The following is a 9,284-nucleotide window of genomic DNA, read 5'->3' on the forward strand; positions in this document are numbered from 1 at the left end:
CCAAGCTTGTCTGGCCATGATAAGTATAGAATAAACGTGTGTCAATGATAAACATAGCTTGTCTGATCATGATAACCGTAGAATAAACCTATGGCAACGTTATTATACCAAGCTTTTCCGGTCATGATAATTATAAAATAAACGTGTGTCAATGATATACATAGTTTGTCTGGTCATGAGAACCGTAGAATAAACCTATGGCAACGTTATAAGATTTTCTGGTCATGATAACCATAGAATAAATGTGTGTCAATGATATACATAGCTTGTCTGGTCATTATATCCATAGAATTAACCTTTGTCAGTGATATATAAAGCTTGTCTGGTCATGATAACCATAGAATAAACCGGTGTCAACGTTATACCAAGCTTTTCTTCTCATGATAACCATAGAATAAACCTGTATCAATGATATACCAAGCTTGTCTGTCCATGATAACCATAGAATAAACATGTGCCAATGATATACCAAACGTGTCTGGCCATGATAACCATAGAATAACCCTTGTCAACGTAATACCAAGCTTGTCTGGCCATGATAACCACAGAATAAACCTGTGTCAATGATATACCAAGATTGTCTTGTCATGATAACCATTGAATTGACCTGTTTCAATGATATAACATGCATTAATTCAATGATTACCATACAATAAACCTGTGGCAATAATGTACAAAGCTTGTCTGGTCATGATAAACGTAGAATAAACCTGTTTCAATGATACACCAAGCATGTATGTCCATGATTACCATACAATAAACCTGTGTCAATAATATACATAGCTTGTCTGGTCATGATAACCGTAGAATAAACATGTGTCAACGTTATAGCAAGCTTGTCTGGCCATGATAACCATAGAATAAACCTGTGTCAATGATATACCAAGCTTATCTGATCATGATAGCTATAGACTAAACCCGTGTCAATGATATACATAGCTTGTCTGGTCATGATATTCATAGAATAAACCTGTGTCATCGTTATACCAAGCTTGTCTTGTCATGATAACCATAGAATAAACCTATGTCAGTGATATGCCAAGATTGTCTGGTCATGATAACCATAGAATAAACCTTTACCAATGATATATCAAGCTTGTCTGGTCAATATAACCATAGATTCATCATGCATATGGACTATAACATGTTTCCTTACCAAGTGGTTCATGCGTAGAATATTGGTAAAAGTCAGCATCCGAAGCATGCATTGCAGTTGCACCCTATATGCATCATGTATACCTATTTGGTTAATCTGGGATATGTCATTAAAGGGAAACAGACTTTAACGAAAACCATGTTTCCTAAACGAGTCGTTCATGCGTCAAATATAGGTCAAAGTCAGCATCCGGAGCATGCATTACAGTTGTCATTCCTAGATGAATCATGCATACCTATTTGGTTGATCTGGGACATGTTAGTTAACGGAAATGGACTTTAACCATGTTTCCTAACCAAGTCATTCATGCGTAGAATATAGGTTAAAGTCAGCATCCAAAGCATGCATTACAGTTTTCATCCTCAGATACATCCTACATACTAATGACTTAGCACATGGTATTGCAGGTATTTTGTGCTGTCTTGAAGTTTTGCCGTTCTCTAGTTGTGTCGAATGTAAAAAGAAAATCTAAATTGTGTAAAATGGATCGAAACAACAATGTTACTAACGAATAACTATTTTATTGAAAAGATATATGGCAATAAAGATCTAGGAGCCTTGTAATAACATAAAACGGTTAATTTTGTCTGTAAATTGTAACAAGTCGAGTGCACAGCGGAAATGAGAAATGTTGAAACTTTCAAAAACTAGAGGCTCCAAGGAGCCTGTGTCGCTCACCTGGTATCAGTTTTGTCTAAATCTTGATTTGAGGATGATTTCAGACCTACAGGCTTATTTGTAGATCTTGTCCTTTACTTAACATTTTTGCAGTTATAACTTTCATTCTATCTATAACCGTTTAGAAGATATTTGTTTAATGCACTAAAATCAGTTAAAAATAAACATTTAAGGGCAATAACTCCAATAGCAAGGAGTCTGATCATTTCTGTCATTTGAATTGTTTGTAAAGCTTTCATTGCTGAACATATATGGGTCAGAATTTACTGTCATGAAATTTTTGTTACATCCAAAACTGTCTTTTTAGAAAATTTAAAACTACTCATAAAATGAAAAGGCCACTGTAAATTAAACCTAGGGATCAAGGCCTTTCCATTTCTGTATGAAAAAAGATAACTTGTTCATGCAACATGATATTAGTGGCATTTTTTTCATTTCATTGAATGATGTAACACAGACTCCAAAACTTCTTGTAAATACTGGTTTTCAGAAATTCTATGAACAATTTAACATCTGTGTAGGGTTAAGTCTTTCATTATCTCTAAACAGATTAAATACTAGCAGTATTCTGTCTAATTTTGAACCATATTCAAGAAATTTCACTTTTAAACTCATGGATGTAACAGGACACAGTTACGGTTTTCTTTTCATGTTTCTGAATATACCACAATCAATTTTTGGTGAAAGGTTACAGGATATCAGAAATGCATGGTGCAGATGAAAAAAAAGTTGACTAAATCCAATTGGGTCCTCATACTTATTTTATTATAAACTATTTTTCAAATTTGTTGTCTTTGTTACATCAAAAATTGATTTAGTTTCAGTGTTACACCATATACTGCAGTATCTATATTAGCTTATCTTTTCATGGACCTTTCCTAGTATTAATATTGTGGTGCAATGTGAACTAATCTCCGTGTGTAAATTGGGTTACTTTTATTCATGAATTTTTCATTAGCCTTAATTTGACAAACAATTCAAGGGTGTAACAATGAAACCATATTCTACACGGACTTATTGCAGCGAAATGGTTGTACCATTCTTCATCTATCATAAATCTGTTTACATCAAACTTAGCCGTACCAAATTTGTCAGGTTAACAATCTTGATGATATCAGATTTAGAAATAACAAAATTAATCACAGTAATCCTTCATTACATGTATATTTATGTGGTAAATATAACTGAAATATTTCATGTACATGATGTAACTAATGTCTGGTTTGCACTTCCTTCAATTTTGCAACCTTGTTTTCTTCCATTGAAAATTGAAAAGACTGCATGTGTTGAATATGGTTGTACATTAGTATGACATTATGTCATAAATTTTTCAAAACATCAATTGAATATTGCTATTATGTTAATTGGTTCTCTTTTATTTAATTTATTAGTGTTGTATATAAGATGTAACAAATTGACTATTTCATGGATGTCCAACACTTGCGTATTTGAAGTACTTCTAGGAAAAACCGTCCATGCACAACATTATACCCGAATGTTGGAACAGTTTATCTCCGGGTAAATCTGCATGTTTTTGACAGGGAACATCTCAAAGCTGTTTTAAGTAACATTTTTTGGATGTAACATTTATGACACAAAATGTTACATCTTCAATTTCTGCAAATATAACATATTTTCTCGCTTTAATATGACATGTATACCCTATTAAGCACCATTTAATAGTTATCTAACACCTCTTATTGATATTAATATTCATATAGCAAAGAGTATTTGAAAGATACAATCAACTGTATTGATTACTAAATACTAAATGACGTATTTTTAACCACATGATTTTTACGGACACGATAAATTCAACAAAATGTCCACCAAAAATCACATTGAAATTTAGTATAAGAAACACTTGCATCAGAAAAAGTGGAATTCTATTGAGATTATTTATATCATCATCATGCAAGTTTTCTTCCATTTTATGTTTTATTCATTCTGAATCTTAATTGACTATACATTTTAAGAAATTGTCAGATATAACACAAATTCCATGACAGTAAATTCTGACCCATATGCAAGTTTTTTTTTTCTATCTATTATAGTTTTTGAGATAATAGCCAAAAGCATTAGAATTTGCAAAAAATCGTCATTTATGGACAATAACCCCTATACGGGGGCACCCAATGATTTTGAGATAAATGTAACTTAGGTAGATCTTGTCATTCTGAACATTTTTGTCCTTATCAGATTTTCTCTATTTGCAATGATTTTTGAGATGTTAGTCAATATTTGCAGTCAACTCCTATGTTCTATTTTTAGCCTTGGCGGCCATGTTGGTTGAACGGTAGGGAAAGTTGGATATATTTTTAAAGTAGATACCCGAAGGATGATTGTGGCCAAGAATGGTTCCACTTGGCTTATAGTTTCAGAGGAGAAGATTTTTATAAAAGTTTACAAACTATGTACAATCTAGCCAAAAATTGCCATTCATGGGCATAACTCCAACAGGAAGTCCACTGATGATTTCAGATCTATTGAGTTATTTGAAGATCTTGTACTGCTGAAAATTTTTGCAATTTAAAGTTTTTCTCTATTATAGTTTAAGCAATAATAGTCAATAAAAAGCTTCGCCGAGCGCAGCATGATACGACCGCAGTGGTCGACAAGTGTTCATTTGGACACAATAATGTGCTGGACACAGTAATTTGCTGGATACAGTAATTAGCTGGACACAGTAATATGCTGGACACAGAAATTAAGACCCTTGTAGCTGGGAAACCGTAAGTCTCAAATTTGGAAAATTTAAAAGGTTGGAAATTTCAAAAGGAATCCAAAGAAAAAACCCGTTTAAATCGGACGAGAAATAAAAAAGTTCTTTTTTGGGGATTTAGCACCACTTTGGCCCCTAATAGCTTGGAAACGGTAAAAACTATGTTAAATCTGTTGAGACTCTACCGGTGTGGAAGTTCATAAGGAACATAATGAAAAAAAACCAAAACCAAAATAAGATGAAAAATAAAAATTTGACGAACAAAAAAGAGAAGTCCGTTTTAGCCCCTTTTAGCCCCTTGTAGCTCAGAAACCGTAAGTCCTAGCTGAAATCATAACAATTATCTATGTTGGAAATTTCATAAGGAATCCAAAGAAAAATCCCCCGTTGAAATCGGACGAGAAATAAAAAAGTTCGATTTTTTGGATTTAGCACCACTTTGGCCCCTAATAACTCGGAAACGGTAAAAGCTATGTTAAATCCGTTGACATAGTACCGATGCGGAATTTCATAAGGAACAATGAAAAAAACAAAATGAAAATAAGATGAAAAATAAAAATTTGACGTCCAAAAAAGAGAAGGTCGTTTTAGCCCCTTTTGGCCCCTTGTAGCTCGGAAACCGTAGGTCCTAGCTCAAATTCCTAAAATTTCCTTTGTTGGAAATTTCATAAGGAATACAAAGAAAAAAAACCCCGTTGAAATCGGACGAGAAATAAAAAAAGTTATTTTTGTCTATATTCTAAAATGTAGAGTGCAAGACTATTTGTGTAAATGACATTATTTCTGATATGCTGTTTCGAGACACCATTAACGGAAAATCAAGATCGAAAAAAATTCAGATACACGTGTAAATGTTCATGTCCTTTTTCCATGACAAAATATTGATAGGTAATTATTTTTACTGTTTCATTTCAAAGCAAAAAAGTAAAAGCAGTTTAAAATGCGTTTTACTTCAAATTTTATATTCATATAAAACAAAGCAATTTCTTGCATCCATAAGAAAGCAAAGTGCCTTATTTACATAAAACTATATCCAAACGACTTTTCTTTACCAAATGGCTTAAAATTGACTGTGTCTAGCCATTTTGTCCAAATGACGTTTTTGACGTTTTTCCGCTATTTCACAACGTGAACGCAATGAAATAATGTTATGTTAAAGGCCCCAATACCATGCGCTATGTCTAATATGGTTCATGTAGGATCTGTCAGTAAGTGTGAGTAGATTTTAACCGGACACAGATGTGGATGCTCAGGGAATCATATAAGCTCCCTAACTTCATGAGGTGAGCTAAAAATGGTAGCCACTCAGAAACATATAAAAATGATTTTTGTAAGCATTAATCTTGACCTTTACCACATGAACAAAACAAAAGAACCTGTCAAATACTGTTCTGGTTATCGCACAGACAACAATCAAAAGCCCTATTTTCATTTGTAAAAATCTAATTTAACTTTATCTTGAAACATGGCAAAATCCAAATTTGAAAAGCGTCAACCAAATACTTTTCCCGTTATTGCACCAACAATGGCCATAGTCATTATTTTCACAATAAAAATGGCTGCGCCTCTGAAAGGACATAATGGATATTTTTGAAAATCAAACTTGACCCTCATTTTTTCGCAGGAAACATTATATTTAAATTTGAAAAGAATCTGATTCTGAATCTAAATTTGAAAAATATTTTTCGACTTATTGCACAGATAATGGTCAAAGTCCCAATTTTCACAATAAAAATTGCCGTCTATGGGAAATAACTAAAGAGATTTTTCTACAAATTGAACTTAATTTTGTCGCATGAAACAACATATCCAAATTTGTAAAGAATCTGCCAGATACTTCCTGCTTTACTGCATGGACATAGGTCAAAGTCAATATATACAAAAAAATTGCTGCCACTCTGAAATGAAAAAAGCCATAAATTTGAAAATTAAACTTGACCTCCATTTTGTCTCATGATATTTATGAAACATATCCAAATTTGAAAAGAAATGGCAATATACTTTTTGAGTTATTGCACTGACAATGGTCAAACTTTCTATTTTTGCAACAAAAATGGCTGCCACTTGGAAACGAAAAAAAGAGATATTTTTGAAAGTCAAACTTTACCTTCATTTTTCCATATGAAACAACACATCCAAATTTGAAAAGAATCTGCCAAATACTCTTCAAGTTATTGCACAGATAATGTTTGGCAATAGCCTGGATGCCCGTCGCAGTACATTCCCAAACAAATAACAATTTTTTTCCTTCGGAAATCCAATTAAAAATATTTTTTTTGGGGGTTTAAGGAAACAAAAAAACAAAATCACATCAAAGTTGCTCAGGTATAAAATTCCACATATTAATGCATTGTCCATTCTGTATTTGTTTACTTTGTATCCTCTATTTAATTAATTGTATGTATGGTCTGACAATACAAAATGTGCCATTGTTTCTTTTTCGAGTGTACATCTATACAATGTAACTGTGTTGATCTGTAAATTACTTCAGTGCAAGTCCATCCCAAAATTCAACTGCCACCAAGCTCTTTTGTGTCATCTTACATCTACATGCTGTGATTTGCATACCAATGGAATGAGGACAGTGCAGATGATTTATCATACTGTCTGACAATATACTCATCCCAGTGAATTTGCAAGCGAGCTAGTGTTCTATTTGTAACTCAAGTTATCTGACCACATCCAATTTCTGAAAAAAGAAGAAAAATATATAGAATTTTAACATGATGTTGGGGTTTCTATGAAGACTAGGTGCCACTCAATTTCATCCTTTACAGATTTGTCTATTAAGAGTTAGGGGACTTAGTGGTTGATCAAGCATATTTCACTGCACACTCAATGGTGCAGATTGTTTGAAACCCCATTTTAATTGTGACATTATCTTTGTACAATGTATGTCTGTCCGTATCAGTTTATGAGTGAAACGCATGAGACTCATTCAAACAGTCAGATACAACTGAAAGGCTAAGTCCACAAAAAAGAGACTTGTTTTAGCATATTTGTTGAATACTGAATATTCCTTCACAAAAATGCATTTTTTATAAACAGTTGTTGTCAAAATGGAGAACTCATCGAGTTGTCTTGATGATCAAATGTTCTATTATTACCAGTAAAATTATGTGGTAGAGCTATATTTTTAAATACAAGGATACACTTGTAGAACACGAAGAACAACCCCAGGAACTAGAGATGTCACCGGTACCAGTCAGAAGATCAGGGAGAGACCGTAAACCACCAGCATGGATTTCTTCCGGTCTGTACGATATCTCAGCTATTGGGACTACCTCTGTTGGTCACACTATCACCGAGGAACATTCGAAGCCAACAGCTGAGTGGCAAGAGAAGGCTGAATACATTACATCTTTAGCGAGAACACCATTATTCTCAGGATTACAACGAGAATGCTTATCTGACTTACATCTCAAGATCTGCTGTATCTTCATCGATGATGTCATCATCTTTGGAAAGACCTTCGAAGAACAACTGGAAAATCTTCGCCTGGTTTTCGACAGGATACGCCAACACAACATGAAGTTAGCACCAGATAAATGTTCCTTCTTCAAGAGGAAAGTCAAATACGTCGGTCATGTTGTCTCAGCAGATGGTGTTGAGATCGACCCAGCAAAGACAGAGAAGGTAGTGAGTTGGCCTAAACCTACTAACCCGGAAGATGTCAGGAGATTTCTTGGATTTGTTGGCTATTATCGACGATTCATCAAAATATCACTAAATATAGAGAAATATAGAATGTACTTATTTAATACAGAATTCGGAATGGTGTAATATCGTTTTGTGTAGCTTGTACAAATATTATTTTAAAGAGCAAAGGAAATCTACAGTTTCTTCTATGCATATAGATATATTGATTTTATAGTAATTGATAATTACTACTTATTGAATTGTATAAGAAATATATTGTTATTATTTCAGGGTCATTTTTGTTAGAATATTAACATCAATTCTGATGAAATAAAGAACCTAAGACCTATCAACGTGTTTGTGTTTATTTAAATACATGGGAAGCACGACTACAATTATATAAATCTGCAATAACAAAATACAATCATAAGTAAACAATTTATTGTACGAGGAGGTAATGCTGTTCCAATGACACTCACTTTATATCCTTTTTGTCTTATAACAATGCAGATTAACTATTATTACATATGTTTCTATACAATAAATACTGCTTTTAAATAATAAAGTTTATGCATATATTTGACATAAATACACAATGTTAAGTTGAAGTTACTGTTTTCATAAACGAGGCAGTCTACTTAACGACCTTTTTTACGCATGTACAGATCAAGCAATCACATTTGACAGATTAGAGTGATGAGGGGCATTCGATTCATGGTTCTGAAAGTCCGGAACGCTCCGAACATCAATGAAATGACACAGAACATGTTCCAGAACAAGTTCTGTCTGTGCCTGGAGAGATGGTGTGATTGGAACAGTGACGTTATCAAGATGGAAGACAAAAACTTGATCTAGTATATTTTGCATGTTTTTAAAAAATAAATGTGAAGTCTGATGCTATTTAACGTAGTTAACCAATTGACATATGAAAATGGTCATCGTCAGCAACTTTCTTGTATTGAAAGAAGATTTGAGCACTGTTAAGATGTGAGAAACAGTTCTACATTTTAAGCATAGTTAGAACAGGAATAAAATAATTCAGAACAGTGTCCTTTAAGATTATCTTATCAACGTACATTTTTATGTGTT

The sequence above is a fragment of the Mytilus edulis genome, chromosome 12 (genome assembly GCF_963676685.1).
Source record: "Mytilus edulis chromosome 12, xbMytEdul2.2, whole genome shotgun sequence".
NCBI classification, from domain to species: domain Eukaryota; kingdom Metazoa; phylum Mollusca; class Bivalvia; order Mytilida; family Mytilidae; genus Mytilus; species Mytilus edulis.